Source organism: Stegodyphus dumicola, chromosome 12 (assembly GCF_044657685.1).
Source record: "Stegodyphus dumicola isolate Sdum_Otavi_A_Nest chromosome 12, ASM4465768v1".
Lineage (NCBI taxonomy): Eukaryota > Metazoa > Arthropoda > Arachnida > Araneae > Eresidae > Stegodyphus > Stegodyphus dumicola.
The window spans coordinates 5,944,232-5,961,141 of record NC_140779.1 but is presented as its reverse complement, the minus strand read 5'-3'; the positions used below and the strand labels follow the sequence as shown (position 1 = coordinate 5,961,141).

General features: G+C 34.1%; 1 protein-coding gene and 1 long non-coding RNA gene across 2 annotated transcripts in view; one reads left to right on the top strand and one right to left on the bottom strand.

Annotated features, from left to right (window-relative positions):
- The window catches only part of LOC118189796 (uncharacterized), an 85,900-nt gene extending 73,971 nt beyond the window's left edge, over window positions 1-11,929 (top strand). The window contains exon 3 of the long non-coding RNA XR_004758314.2: window positions 11,078-11,929. This is a non-coding gene — a long non-coding RNA (uncharacterized LOC118189796). The remainder of the gene's footprint in view (window positions 1-11,077) is intronic.
- Window positions 1-16,910, bottom strand: part of LOC118197442 (uncharacterized) — a 576,327-nt gene that overhangs the window by 73,242 nt on the left and 486,175 nt on the right. The gene's annotated exons all lie outside the window — the stretch shown is intronic.

Genomic DNA, 16,910 nt, shown 5'->3' with positions numbered 1-16,910 from the left:
GTGTAACATATGTGTTTATGAAAATGGCCTCAACACAATCAGAAAGAATAGACATTTTTGTTTTTAACATTGGCAACACTAGTGCAGTTTAAAAAACAGAAACATTTGACATCCGCTGTAATTCTTTCAGTATCGTCTGTGATTTGGTCTAGATAAGTTCTGTTTTTGTAGCTACGTTTGTTTTCGTGTTCATCGTAGGAATTTTGAAAATAAAAGTGTTTTCTACAAAAATTAGTCTTCAAGTGTTGTTCGATGATTTTCTACGTATTAAGCTCCTCTCAAAAGTTCGATTCTTTGGTAGAAAAAAGGGTAAGTGAAAACATTTTTTCTAAATTTTGAACTTTAGAACTTTCGAATTTGAAACTTTAGAAATTTTCGAAATGAAAAATTTAGTTATAATTTGTCAACATCTACAGCATATCATTTGTCTTATAAGTCACTACTTGAGCGCGCAGTCAAAATACCTGCTTTACAAAGTAGCACAAAAAAAACAGAAACATTTGACATCGGCTGTAATTCTTTCAGTATCGTCTGTGATTTGGTCTAGACACGTTGTGTTTTTATAACTACGTTTGTTTTCGTGTTCATCGTAGGAATTGTGAAAATAAAAGTATTTTCTACAAAAATTAGTCTTCAAGTACTGTTCGATGATTTTCTACGTATTAAGCTTCTCTCAAAATTTCGATTCTTTGGTAGAAAAAAGGGTAAGTGAAAACATTTTTTGAAATTGCAATGAAATTAAAATGCAGTAAAGTTTATTAATATATAAAGTTACACTTCTTACTTCTTTTTGTAACCGTGAAAATTTTCGGGTGTCATATTTAAAAAGAAATAACCATTTTGACCGCTTTCGAATGCAATTTAACGATGTTTTGGCGTCACATTTGGGCTTAAGGACAGAATAAAGGACTCTTCCCAAAACTGTTTGCAAAAAAGGATTTAAAATGGATTCAGAAGATATTTTCTCGTGATGTCTGTACGTACGTATGTATATATCTCGCGTGACTTAAAAAGGAGTAGCCTCAGAACGTGGAATTTTGTATATAGAATAGCTATAAGATGTAGTTGTGCACCTCCTTTTTTGGTTGTAGTCGGCCACATCAAATATATATATATATCCACACTGTTAGTCGGCCCAGTGAGTTCAGTGTTTTATCTTATATGTTGGTATGACTGATATTTTAAACCTGCTACTTATATGTTGGTAAATTGTCCTTTTTTTTTTTTTTTTTTTTTTTTTTTTTTTGCTTTAAAAAATGATTATGTTGATCTTATCTTCCGTTTAAAGTTTTTGCCCTTAGTTAATCTGCATGCAATAGTTGTAAAATTATAAACAATTTAAAAATTGTTTAAGTGCAGAATAGTGAATTAAGTCATTAATTGCGTTATGCGATATAGATACGTACGTACGCACAGAAGGCACAAACAAATCTCTTTTGAGTCCATTTTAAATCAGTTTTGTAATTTAAAATGGTCTCAAAAGAGATTTTCTGTATATAGAACAGCTATAAGATGTAGTTGTGCACCTCCTTTTTTGGTTGTAGTCGGCCACATCAAAAGTAAATATATATATATATCCACACTGTTAGTCGGCCCAGTGAGTTCAGTGTTTTATACTTATATGTTGGTAAGACTGATATTTTAAACCTGCTACTTATATGTTGGTAAATTGTGCCTTTTTTTGCTTTAAAAATGATTGAATTATGTTAATCTTATCTTCCGTTTAAAGTTTTTGCCCTTAGTTAATCTGCATGCAATAGTTGTAGAATTATCAACAATTTAAAAATTGTTTAAGTGCGGCTAAGCCTAATTTTTATACCATATTTGTTTACATTTGAAACTTGGCAGAATAGTGAATTAAGTCATTAATTGCATTATGCGATATAGATACGTACGTACGCACAGAAGGCACAAAAAAATCTCTTTTGAGTACATTTTAAATCAGTTTTGTAATTCATTTGGGGAAAGAAAGCCTTTATTCTGTCCTTACGTACAGATATCACGCAAAAGCATCGTTAAATTGCATTCGATAGCAGTCAAAATGAATATTTTCGTTGAAATATGATACCCGGAATTTTTCGTTAGTACAATGCTTCCTTTATTTCGCTCAGGGAAATAAAAAAAAAATTTAAGTCCTTAAAATAATATAAATTATAATCCTTTTTTTACCAAAAACCGTCCTTTATTGTGTCCATACGTACAGATGTCGCCCAAAACATCTTTCAAAAGGTTTCGAGAGCTTGTTGAAATGGATATTTTTGTTGAAATATGATACTCGAAATTTTTCACGATTATAATACTTCCTTTATTTCGTTCAAGGAAGTAAAAAATATTATTTAATTATTTTAGGTAACTAGTTTTGCTATTCACGTGGTACTAAGAAACTCGTTCGAATTTTGATTTTAACCCGCAGAACACTTAAAGGAGTTGCTTGGACCATACGTCCATATAGCTTGAAGACCATTGTATAAGACTGTCTTTGAAAGAGTAGTTAGTTCTCCAACATCATATAAATACCCCTCTGAGACAGAGAGCTCAAAATCGAGTATCTCAAGCTGAAAATGCCAGATGGTCAAATATTTACATTCAAATTGTCTCTCTTCTATGCATCCATTGTTAGAAAACTGTAACTATAGCCAAAAATACCAAAAAAAAAGACATCCAGAAAACCATAAATTTGTCAAGAAGATTGGTATTTTGTTCGAACTTCTTCCCAAAATACGGAATAAATAAGCCAGGAAACGTCCACTAAGGGCTTTTATCTACTCTTGGAATCTCTGCATCAAAATAAACAGCTTATAGCAGAATCAACGAGTGATATTTATGCAAGACCAGCATTCTGCACCCCATTTTCCTCTTCACAGGACCGCCTGTCTGAACTGAATAATACAGATATATGACCGAAATTAACCCTTTGTTGCATACAATAATCTAGAGAAGTTAAAAGAAAATGTTTGTATTTTTTCTACTTAAAATAACCTTAGAAATAATTTTAAAAAATAATTTTATTCAAATTTCGTTTTAAATAATTGCTACAGTTTGTTCACTTCAGTGGACAGCATGCACATACGAACACGCATACAAATCTCTTCCCAACCATTTACGGTCATTGCATTTGAAATCATTTCCTGCCTTGTTTGCAGTGATCATTACCATCTTCTAAATGGTAAATCTACAGCTGACATGTACATACAGATCCCCCAAAATGCCTTCATTTCGTCGATTGTGACTGAATTCATTTTGCTATGATTTTGTAACCTGTACCTATTGGATTCAAATGTCAAATATTCTAGAAATTCCTTGCCAAATATAAACATTTCCAGTGGTGCTTTGGCTTCATAAGCAGTACATTTGAGTTTCAATTCATTCTTTTCGGCAGATCTTTATTTACCCACTCCACAGTTTTCTCAAACTGACATTTAAAATAAAATGTCTAAAATTACTCATTATGAATAAAAAATGGCAGTATAAGAAATTGTAAGCAATATTATATAATGTTTACAATGAGAAATTGTACTAACTTGGAAACAGAAGTAGCAGCGATTTTTCAAATAGCAATGCTTTACTTAGTGATGCTATACAGCCATCTGTGATCGACGGTTGAAAGTTCTAATAATATAAAATAAATAAACACAGGAATGGAATCTGTTAAGGCATTTACAGAAGAATAAACAAATTTAAACTTTTGAGTGGACATGATGCAACAAAGTGTTAAGTGGAACTTGTTGCTTTCAGCAAGGGTTAGTATTCAGCTTAGACTGATTCTCGACCTACTCATGTGGAAAAATAATATCTTGTAATATCCCTTCTAAATTCAGAGAGGGAAGTTGACAGTTTGATGGTGGTTGAAATCTCAACGTAAAATTAGGTTTTGAATGGCATACGAATGCGGTTCCATTGTTTTTCGGAAGATTTCTTGAAGGCTCTAGGTCAAGGCTTCTTAACCCTATGCCCACGGGCTCCACGGCGCCCGCCGGTCGTTTAACGTGTGCCCGCCGCTGTACGATCACAATGAAAATGTTTTACTTTTCAATAAAATTGTATGTGAAAGTTTTCTCATTTTTAATGAAATAGAAATTAGCGTCCAATACAGATACCAACACTAAACAAAATGAGACCGCTCTCTTTTTCTTTCTGTGTGCATATATACTGGTGTGCAAAAATTAAGGACGAGACGGTTTTTTTCAATATAACTTTGCACAAAAGCTTTCCAAATCAACACATTTAATACCGTATGATCCCCAATACGTAAGGACATGAGTAATGTAAGCAACACTTACTAACAGAAAAATCAGAGGGATAAAAAGAAGCTTTATTGAAAAAGTAGCATGGAGCGCAATGCGACTGAAGGCATCCCTGTGATGTGTGTCCAGCAAGAAACATCCGGTCTTTAATTAATTTAATATGATCTCTCCTGACTGCTAGGCAGGTTTCACAGCGTCTGCCCATGCTGAGAATGAGGGTGTCAATGAGTTGTTGAGGCATTGCTGCCCATTCGTCTTGCAGCGCCAATCGAAGCTCTGGAATCGTTACTGGTGGTTAGGTACGAGCTTCCAAGCGTCTGCCTAGAAAATCCCATACATGCTCGATGGGATTGAGATCCGGAGATCGTGCCGGACAATCCATACGTTCAATATCCTCACTCTCTAAGAGCTGTTCGGCAGCTACTGTGCGATGACATGGTGCATTGTCGTCCATGAAAAGGAACTGCGGACCCATAGCGCCTCTAAAAAGACGCACATATGGAAGAAGAATCTCGTTACAATAACGGGTCCCGTTGACTGAACCTGCGTCGAAGATGTGAAGGTCTGTACGACTACCAAGCATGATGCCTTCCCAAACGAGAACACCGCCACCTCCATACCTGTCCCTTTCAATGATGTTCGAGGGATGATTGCGGCTTCCCGCTCTCTCCAGATGAGTATGCGATGAGAATCGCTACTCAGACTGAATCTGCTCTGATCTGTAAAGAGTACTCGTCCCCATTCATTGTCTCTCCAATTCCGGTGTTCCCGGCACCACAGAGAACGCCTTTTCCGATGGGCAGGCGTTAGAGGTACACACCGTACAGGGTATCGTGCAAACAGACCACCACCGTGCAGTCTTCTGGCCACGGTAAAACGCGATATCGGTCGTCCAGTCGCCTGTGTCTAGCGATTTCTCCCGCTGTCTGCCGCCTGTTTCTTCTGGCCTGTAAGGCAATATACCGGTCATCTGCGGGTGTGGTTCCTCGTGGGCGACCACTACTAAACCCCCGGATAACTGTTCCTGTAGTTTGAAATTGTCTCCAAAGTCGTGAAACGATGCTGTGAGCAATGCCGAACTCTGCAGCCACACTTGTCACACTGCGGCCTTCCTCCAACTTCCCAATGATTCGACCTCGGGTAAAAGCATCCAGATGTCGTCTAACAGATTGATTATTTGCCATTTCTCGCTGAGGCAGTAACTCGGTGTGATTTTAACTGCTATACGGCGTGCAATCTCTTTGCCAGAAATACTGATCTTACACCGACAACATGTTTTATACTACTCAGACAGTCCCCCATTACGTCTACCTGCATATCTGCGCATGTGCTACCGTACATCACCTTACTTAATCTCCTGATTGGTCTTTCTGTCCGCTCTGCCTCTTCGTTCAGCTGATATGCTAATTTTTCGACTTCGTCCTTAATTTTTGCACACCAGTGTATTATTAACTATCAAACTATAAATTCCCCTTGAATACGTCAATGGTACCCGCCGTCCAACAGATATTCTAGAATGTGCTCTTTGGGGACAAAAAAAGATGGAGACCCCTGCTCTAGGTTATGAAAAATGACGTCTTAAAATGTAAGTCAGCTTCACAGAGTTTTAATTTTATATATGTTTTTTTCTATATTTTAAGTATGCTTGCAATGGGATTTGGAATTAATTTGGTGCATTTATTGTCTATCCAGATATGTAGATTTTTTATTGAATGTCTTAACATTTTTAGATGAACTAAAAGAGTAACCTCTAAAGTTTGTTGATCGCAAGATTTAAAATTCCTCATTGTTTGAACAGTATTTCACATGTATATCTGAAAAGTGATTTTTCATGCCATTTTGATAATTGTTGTGCAAGTTAATAAACATTTCATTTTATTCATATAATTCTGGTGAAGGTTTGGTTTAATTAATTGTTTTAATTCAAAGGTTCAGTTTATCAATCAAAATAAATGCAAAATTTGAATTTGGAAACAGGGCCACCAGCTGACGACGGGTAAGTCTCTGAACACTGGTGGTCCGGGGTTTGAATCTTGCAAACGGGCTAGTTGCATGTGCGTTTTCGTGGTTTTCCCTTGTCTAACATTTATACGACACAATTTCCCTTAGAAAGTCCTCCCCGAAAGCATTCCTCCTCTTAGGCAGGTAGCCATCGAATGCTTTTCCGTTACCAAATAAACCAAACCTAACTTTCAAATCGGGGTGTATATCTTATGTGTGTTATTTGAAAAGGATCTAAATACATATTACAAATGTATTATTCAGTTCGAGATAGAAATATTATAAATTAAAATAACAAATTAATAGCTAATTGCAGATAAAATAAAAAATTAAATAATTTTTGACCTGGATTAGATATGAACTCAAACTGAAATGAAGCTAAGACTATTCCAGAAAATATGAAATTTTGTAATTATATTGTTGCGTGCGTACGGGTTCGTTATGAATTGAATGCACAAGTCCGATGAAAAATGAACAAAAATTTATTATTATCGCAACAAATAAAATAAAATGCTTAAATTTTCTTCAGATATTCGTTTAGTATTACAATATCTCATAGTAGTTATGTTTTAAATACCCAAACGTTCAACAGAACTTAATTCAGAACAGCTAAAGACAGCTAATCTGCGAATTCGCAGCAGTCAGCAAGAGCAGTTTTTCTAAACAAACTTAAAACAACTACAACTAACTAAACTGAGAGTTTTTCCTAAATTTTTATAAGCATTTTAAATCACGCGAGATTGTTCTAGCAATTTCTCGAAATCAAAAAGAGATATTTATTTATTAAATGTTAAATGCACGAGATCTTGTATTTTAAATTTTCCGGCTTAGCTTTCTTTTAATATTCGTCCCACGCTGCACTGCAAAGGGAATAAAACTATTTTATTTATAATTCTACTAACATTAACTATTTAACATATCCGTAACAATATTTTTTTACAATATTCTGTTGTAAATAACAAACGCTGCATTCTTTATTCAGCCGTAAAATTTTCCCTTTCCAGTGTATAGCTGCAACTGAAATGAAGCGGTTTTTTTTTCCGCAAATACATTTTCTCATTTACAAATCTATTTGCTTAACTCTGTCCTCTTTCATGTTTTCTTTCCTATTCTTTTTCTGTAAGATGCTCAAAAGAATCTCAGAAATTCTGTTCTTTTCTCATTCGCTCTCTTTCTCATTAATAAAAACTGTTGACTGGGCAAAAATAGCTGGCCATGTGCATTTCCGAATTGTCTTCTCTTTTCATTCGGTTTGTCAATCTTCCATTGTTTAGCCTATGATCGTTAATACAGTGTCTCAAAAAAGTGATGGGACACTTGTGCTTTACAAAAAGAAACTGCAATAAAATAAATTTAAAAAACATGTAAAACTTTTTGTGGGTGTGTTTCATACTTCAATTTAGTAACAATTATTACATAACATACATTTTCTCAAAATATTAAAATATTAATTTAATAAAAATACAATTGTTTAGAACGGAGCAGAAAATGGCTCACTTAAGTGATGGGACACTACGTACTATGCAACAAAAATCGTCTGAAGTAAGCAATAAAAATATCTTTTGGGGTATTTATTTTTACTCAAAAGCAATTGAAAATAATTTATAAAATCGTCTGCAGTATTTCTCTCCAGTTTGTTTTGGAATTTTTGTGTTTTTTAGCTCTGTGCAGCCATGAATGCTAAACGAAAAGAAACTTTGTCTGGAATTCAAAAATTAGTTATTAATTTGCATATTGAACGTGGAAAATCTATTAGAGAAACTACTGAAACAGTTAACTTCAGTCATTCAACAGTTTTCAATATCATTAAACGATATAAAAAGAATCATATGATTCAGGAGAAAAGAAGACCTGGCCGACCATCAAAGCTATCCAATGGAATAAAGCGAATTATCGTTCGAAATATTTAAAAAAAATCCAAGAATGAGTGCTCCTAAAGTTGCTGCTGATTTACAAGCATTATATGGAGTAATTGTTAATTCTGAGACTATTAGAAGAGTAATTCGATCTACTGGATATCACGGTAGAGCAGCCAGGAAAACATTCTTCGTAAGTGAAAAGAGTAGAAAACTCAGACTGGCTTTCGCAAAATCCAACATAAATAAGAATTCTGATTACTGGAATGAAGTTATATTTGCTGATGAGAGTAAATTTAATATATTTGGTTCTGACGGTAGAATCTTGGTGTGGAGAAAACCCAGGGAAGAATTTCGCAAACAGAACTTGGTGCCAACAGTAAAACATGGTGGAGGAGGAGTTATGGTATGGGGGTGTATGTCGTCCGCTGGAGTTGGTAATCTTGTTTTTATTGACAGTATAATGGATCGGTACAAGTATATTGAAATTTTAAATCAAAATTTGAAATCTTCAGCACGAAAATTGAACCTTCATAACGATTTTAAATTCTACCAGGACAATGACCCCAAGCACACTGCTTTGAACGTTAGACTCTGGCTGCTGTATAACTGTCCTGAAATAATAAAAACACCACCACAATCTCCAGACTTAAATCCCATAGAGAATATTTGGCAAGAATTGGAATCAAAAATTCGCGAACACACCATTTCTTCAAAACAACAATTAAAATCGGTGCTTCAAGAAGAATGGGGTAAAATCACTCCAGAAATCACAAAAAAATTAGTCGAATCCATCCCAAGAAGATTAAATCATGTTTTAAAAGTAAAAGGAAATCCAACAAAATATCAAAACCTTTTAAGAAGTAAAATTTTTGGATAAATATTTGATGGAAAAGTAAGTGTCCCATCACTTAAGTGAGCCATTTCCTGCTCCGTTCTAAACAATTGTATTTTTATTAAATTAATATTTTAATATCTTGAGAAAATGTATGTTATGTAATAATTTTTTCTAAATTTAAGTATGAAACACACCCACAAAAAAATTTTACATGTGTTTTAAATTAATTTTATTGCAGTTTCTTTTTGTAAAGCACAAGTGTCCCATCACTTTTTTGATACACTGTACGTTTCTATTTGGTATGTTGTCAGGATGTTTAATGTTAGAGCGGAGAGAGATGATTGACCGCTGGCAAATTTCCTCTCTTTCTCTCTTAAAGAACAGAAGAATTATAAGGAGTTATAGGATAATTTTTGGACGCATGCAAACAGTAACGTTAGAGTCGAATTCGCCCGCTGACGTTAGGTTGCGTTATTTGAAAATCACACTAGGGATTACTATCATTATTATTACATATCACACTAGGGATATGTGAAAAGGACGCTTTCGTCGAGGACTTTCTAGGAAAAAATGACTCGTATTCACGTTGCTTATGTGGAAAACCTCAGATACAAACCATTAGCCTGTTTGGCTGGGTTCAAACTCTGGTCGAGCTACTAGCATTCAACGATCTTAACCACTCAGCCACTTACTGGTGTTTGGGTCAAGCTTATTACACTGCAATGGTTGCTCTTCCATACCAAACATCTTTGAGTATGTGACGTTACTGACTAGTTTGTTCCAACGCATTTATTTGCTTGAGGAATTAAATGTGTCTGTTTCTTCCACTTCTGTGAGCCAGGTGACGTCAATGAACTCATGCGTTGGGAAGAGAACATTGCATTTATTGAAAAAAACTGCATTTTGAATAAGCTTTTATTGGAAAGATCATAATTAAAAGTACATTGTGAACTATGAATATTCTTTATTAAATGTTTGAAAATTTGTGAACTTAAAAAATATTTTATTGTTACGAATTTGGTATTTAAAAAGCTAATGTTAGTTCAATTATAAATTAAATGGTTTTATTTCTCGCGCAGTGCAGCGCGTAACGAATATTAAAAGAAAGCTAAGCCGGAAAAATTGAAAATACAAGAGCGCGTGCATTTAACATTTAATAAATATCTCTTTTTGATTTCGAGAAAGTACTAGAAAATTCTCACGCGCGATTTTAAAATCTTATAAAAGGAGGAAAACCTCTCAGTTCGTAGTAGTTACTTAGTTTGTTGTTGTTTAGAAAACTGCTCTTTTTGACTGTAGCGAATTCGCGGATTAGCTTTCTCTAGCTGTTTTGATTTAAGTTCTTTTGAACGTTTGAGTAGTTAGAAGATAACTACTGTGAGATATTGTAAAAATGAAAGAATATCTGAGGGAATTTAAGCATTTTGTGATAATAATAAATTTTTTTGTTCATTTTCCGTCGGACTTGTGCATTCGTTTCGTAACGAACCCCTACGCATGCAACATTATTATTGGAGCTGACATTTTGTCGAGAAATGTTAGGAGATAAATTCGTTCTCAGGGTTTTCAGTGCATGTGTAACCATTAACTAGCTATTTTTTTATTTATAACTAACCAGTTATTTTTATGTTACTTTTTCTGTACTTTTTACTTTTATCATGACTTTTGGCAAAATGCAAATAACCAGTTATTTTTATGTTACTTTTTACTTTTATCATGACTTAAAAGTCATTTTTATCATGACTTAAAAGCAAAGTGCAAATAACCAGTTATTTTTATGTTACTTTTTATTTTTATCATGACTTAAAAGTCATTTTTATCATGACTTAAAAGCAAAATGCAAATAACCAGTTATTTTTATGTTACTTTTTATTTTTATCATGACTTAAAAGTCATTTTTATCATGACTTAAAAGCAAAATGCAAATAACCAGTTATTTTTATGTTATTTTTTATTTTTATCATGACTTAAATGCAAAATGCAAATAACCAGTTATTTTTATGTTACTTTTTATTTTTATCATGACTTTAAGCAAAATGCAAATTAAGTTAATTTAAAGTAGCAAGTGGAAACTATGCAAATTAAGTTAATTTAAAGTAGCAAGTGGAAACTAATATATGTATAACTAATATTTGCAGAGTTTGGACTGACGATGTTGGTGATTTCTTCACACTGAGATTCAGCCACGCATTTTCTGGTTGCTCTTCTTTGTGACTTTTGGTAAGTGATTTATCCATACATTTCAAAATTTAGCGCTAGGTTGAGATGAACTGTATCGAATGAAGTTCGATAGGCGTAAAGCTCCTTGAGTTCTTTTTTTTTTTTTTTTTTTTTTTAAATTCTCTTATGCCAGGCTGTAAAGCACGCGATGTTGCCGGCTCTAAGTATCGCAATAGGGCACAAGACGTTGAACAGTCTGGACGGGCTCTGAGGAAGCGTCGGAAGTGGGAAAAGGAAAGTGACCAGCGTCACATGATAAGTGGGTGGTTAAGACATGAGAATAAGTCTGAGAAAAGTTTTATTATCTAAATCAGATATCATAAGATATAACATACAATACAAATACAAAACTCATAAATAAAAGATACAAATGATAGACTAGTAACATATATTCAATATCTACAAATTTACACTATATACAGGAAAATCCGTGAAAGCGGTCTAAGTAGTGAAATTATCGTCACGCGTGAGATGGGCCGCGTAAGGTCTGACGCAACTATCATCTCTCAAAGGTAGACAAACAAAAACTTTAAAATGACGTAAAAAGTCGCATTGCATGGCTTTGTCGAAAAAGTTTTTGTTCATTTTATGGAGGTATTTTTCAACGGTATCCAGTTTAAGGTCTCTGTGAAGAGTGTAGTTTGAGACATAAAAATGTGCGTTTGTGATAAGCCTCATAAACTTGTTTTGTAGTACCTGCAATTTATAAAGATCTTTGGTAGTAATTATAGCCCAAGCAAGGGATGCGTAGGAAAAAATTGGCCTGATAATGGCCGTATAAAGATGTCTTTTTCGAGAAAGGTCCAATTTAGAGTAATTACCCAGCAGGGGTGCAAGATTGTTCATTACCGTGTGAGCTTTGTTTCTGACCTTAATAATATGGTCTTTCCATTTGAATTGCTTGTTCAGGACTACACCAAGGTAAGTAGCTTTCTTAACTTCAGGTACAGTAATATTGAAAATTTTAAGCTTTCTTCTAGCAGGAGTCATTATGCGTTTTTTGTTGATTAACAGAAGTTGTGATTTTTGAGCGTTGATGGAAATGCGCCATTGCTTGCACCAATTTTCAATATCAGAGACAAATCTTTGCATATTTTTAATAGCAGTATCGGCGTTAAAAGACTTAATGGCGACGGCCTTATCATCGGCGTAACAATCGAGGAAGGAATTTACATCAGAATTTATTTTAGGGAAGTCTGAGACGTAAAAAATATACAAAACAGGTCCAAGAACAGAGCCTTGAGCCACTCCGGCTTTAAGCGTCTTACAATCAGAATTATCGTCATGAATGTTGATAAAGAATCTTCTATTTGTAATAAAAGAGTTAATGAGGAGAATGATGTCTCGACTAAAATTCAGAGTGATGAGCTTTTGAATAAGCCCCTCATGCCAGACGCGGTCGAATTCCTTGAGTTCTTATACAACTTAAATGCATTGGATTAATTTAAATAAGCAAATAGTGGTGGTCACTTTTTTAATTTTTTTTCTCAAATATATAAAAGTAGAAAATAAATCGTCACTTAGCATCAAACATTAACACTAGCGCTAAATTTGACTCACAGGCAACACGATACGCATTTCAGTTGCAGCTATAGACTGGAAAGAGAAATGTTTACGACTGAATAAAGAATGCAGCGTTTGTTATTTACAACAGAATATTGTAAAAAAATATTGTTACGGATATGTTAAATAGTTAATGTTAGTAGAATTATAAATAAAATTGTTTATTCCCTTTGCAGTGCAGCGTGTGACGAATATTAAAAGAAAGCTAAGCCGGAAAATTTAAAATACAAGATCTCGTGCATTTAACATTTAATAAATAAATATCTCTTTTTGATTTCGAGAAATTGCTAGAACAATCTCGGGCGTGATTTAAAAAGCTTATAAAAAAGAAGAAAACCTCTTAGTTAGTTGTTTTAAGAGTTTGTTTAGAAAAACTTCTCTTGCCGACTGCAGCGAATTCGCAGATTAGCTCTCTTTAGCTGTTTTGAATTAAGTTCTGTTGAACGTTTGGGTATTTAAAACATAACTACTATGAGATATTGTAATACTAAACGAATATCTGAAGAAAATTCATTTCTTCATGAAAAGAATTACCATTTCATGAATTTTTTTTATTCCATTTCCTGTATTTTAATGATTTTAATATATATAATGTTTGAAGTGAGAAATGCCGAAGCCGTGCACGAAAATTCGGCGTAATACACATATTTAAACATTATACGTTTGGCGAGTGGCGCCCCGTTAACAGCGAAGTACCAATAAACCTTTAGGTTAAGTTTCATATGTATGTTTATTAATTGAAGTTCGGTGAATTCTTTTTGTTAGCTTTTGACGACAAAGCAAAGCTTAGCCAAATAAGCTATGTTTTTTACACATTAAAGACGAAGAAAACTTTAAAACCGCCATGTATCCACCCTTTCCATCAAAACTCAGGTACAGAAAGAGCTACTAGAGCTTATATTTTATTGCCTATGGGTGGTGCATCAGATAGTCTTTAGGTTGTATTTACTACTATTTCTAACAAAAGAGTCCTGTAGTTTTAGTAAACTTTACTTCTTAACTGATTTCATCTCATGGCTAGTATCTGAGTATCAACCAGTATATAATTAACGGTAAAAAATAAGTAATTTATGCTTTTTTTAATTGCAGAAACTGTATAATTTTTAAAAAATTTTAGCCATCAATTTTTGTTAAGCCTAATAGTACCTATTATTTAAAAATTATGTATTGTTTAAAATATACCTTCTCGGTACACAAGCTAACCTGAGCGTTCTATCAGATGCTTATATGTATTAAGGAAAAGTAGCTTAATAACTGCTATCGGATATAACGAGTATTCTAAAACAATAAGGTGTAAAATTTTTTAAAAAAAAGTGTCTCAGCAATTCTGAAGGGAACGTTTTAATTAATAATATTTATATAAATATGTATATATGCAGAATAATAGCAATCTAATACTTCAGATTACTTTCTAATGCAGCGAAGAAAAATCACCAGTAAATTCTTCGAAAAAATTTAAGAAAGATTTTAAAATATTACCAGAAAAAAAAAAAAAAAAAGTAATCTGGTTAGTGAATTTCTTCTCTATTTTAGAAACAATTTTATCTTAAGTAGTTACGACATGCCTGCTAATTTAACATTTAACGTTTAGAAATTCAAGGTACCCAGCATAAAATCATAAGTTTTAAAAGATTTATGCAGCAGTACGTTAACTTGTAGAGACATTAGGATTTTGGGGAAGCAGCAAGATGAAAAATGAGCAAACGCATTCCCCGGAAATCAAACCACGGACTTCTGAAATACCGGCTTAGTGTGCTGACCACTACACCACGAAGGCACGCTAGGAAGGCGAGAGAAATACCTTATATACTCCCCCTTTAAACGGCGACTCTGGTTTTTAGGGGACCCAGTCGCCAAATCCTGGGTTCGGAGAATTCCATCCAACACCCTTTTAGCTCGGGCGCCACTGTAGAGACATTAGGATTGTTTGGAAGTAAGAGAGATGAAAAATGAGCAATCGCCTTAGCCGGGAATCGAACCACGGACCTCTGAAATATCGGCTCAGTGTGCTGACCACTGCACCACGAAGGCACGCTATAAAGGCGGGAAAAATACCTTATAAACTTATGATATAATATCATAATAATTAACTTATTATAATGTTAAGTTTTAAAAAGGTGAATCAGAGGCCGGGGATATTAAGTAGAGTCTTTTATTAAAACATGGAATTAATCACGCACATGGCATAGCACACTTCTACATATCACACCAAACTACACTACAAGGACTGTTGCCAATACAACCTAAGCAAAGTATAAACATTTAAGGTTAATATACATATAACTTCAAATCATAAGCCAGGGAATAAGTGTGATTATTCACAACACATCATAAATTAATACCACGTGCAGACTTGCATGCACGTTGTTAATAAAAGAAAGGTCCAGTAACTCAAGACGTAAATATGCGCTTCTCCTAGCCGATCTTCTGCGCACGAAGCTTGCAACAAATATTTTCCTGTAGTCAATGTTTAAAAATCGAGATAAGAATTTTGCACAGTAAGAACCGGAAAGAGAAGTCTTTGTAAAAATCAAACTTTTTATGTAATCAGTAGCTTTGTGTCCGGATCACGGGGATAACATAGTGAATTTAAAAGCTTCTTCCGGGCTAAAATCCGTCTGGTGTTTGCTGAGTGGCTCCCGACCTAGTGGCTCCTGAAATTTTGGAATGTTTTTAGTCTTTCAGTCTTATCAAACAGGAGGGGCGCGAGATCTTCGGTTGTCCCTTGTTGCTAAAAACCAAGCTACAGCTCTGATGTGGGATAATACTGAACAGCCTGTGGTCAATAGCCGGTGTCATTGGAAAGTCAACAAATTAGACAGCAGACTTTGCCCGTCAGTAATGACAGGCCACTGTTAACCAACCCTAGGTTGTAGGTTTTTATGTTCATTAACCAGTTATTATGATTTGAATATTTCCTTTAACTTCCTATTTAAGCCAAGGGTTTGAATGCTTTAGAGTTAGCCATTGCGCTGGATGACTTTAAAAGTTTATTACGCTTTGTTAATTACTTGAGCCAGCTTAAGTAGACTATTCTGTATTAATTTAGAAGTCAAACAACAAAAATCAGCATTATATTTTCAAATTTTCACAGGACTAGTTTAGATGGTCATGCTCAGCTGCCAAAGCGCAAATGAACGAGATAAGATAAGAATGGCTGGACAGAAGTTAAGCTACTGGCACCATCTGTTGATGAAACGAGAACTAAAACATAATTTCCTTAAAGGCTGAAGGCAAAGATGGATTGAAGTTGGGATCGGTAACTAGTACAGAGAGATTTTTTTTTTAATGTGAAACGCCTCTAGAAAATCTAATTCACCCATGGAAGATGTTTTTTGAATAATTTTGGCTGCAGAAAAGTTGAAAGTGTGATTTTCGGACCAAAAACGCTGGACAACAGAAGACATTTGTATTTCCTTTTTTCTAACATATGCCTCATGTTCTTTAATGCGAAACTAGTCCTGTGAAAATTTGAAAATATAATGCTGATTTTTGTTGTTTGACTTCTAAATTAATACTTGTTTGGCATGTTATTGTACCTTAATTTTAGATTATGCTATGTTTAATCTCAGACTATGTTACTTGAATTTAACTTCATCGAATATTATTTTAAATACTTGCAAGAAGTACCAATGCTGCTTTTTGTTAATTTAAACACTTCAATAAAAAGGTTTTTTTATAGATAGAATAGAGAGGGAGAGAGAGAGAACGGAGGACGTGGGCACTATCCCTTTATCAAACGGTTAATTAGTATAGCACCACGTCCACCACTATCTATAGCACCGCTTCAAAATACATAATGCCACCTGAAAGGTATTCAACGTGCACGACAAGACATACAATATAATATGTTACAGAGTTACAGATTAATATTCAAGATACATTATTGGTACGTTACTGATACAAACATGACAGATGCTGAACTGATAAAAGGCTGATATAATACTAATATTAACACTGATTAATACTGCTACAGTACTGATACATTGATATAACACTGAATATTATTACTGTTTAAATGGGAATGATTTTGCATAAGTCAGTAAATAAATCCACGAAATAATATGTTACAGAGACTCAAAATATTGCGAATTAAAATATCACAAATGAATGTTCTACTGTTACATTTCTTGTACTATTGTACTATCTATAGCACCCCTTCAAGATACATAATGCCACCTGAAAGGT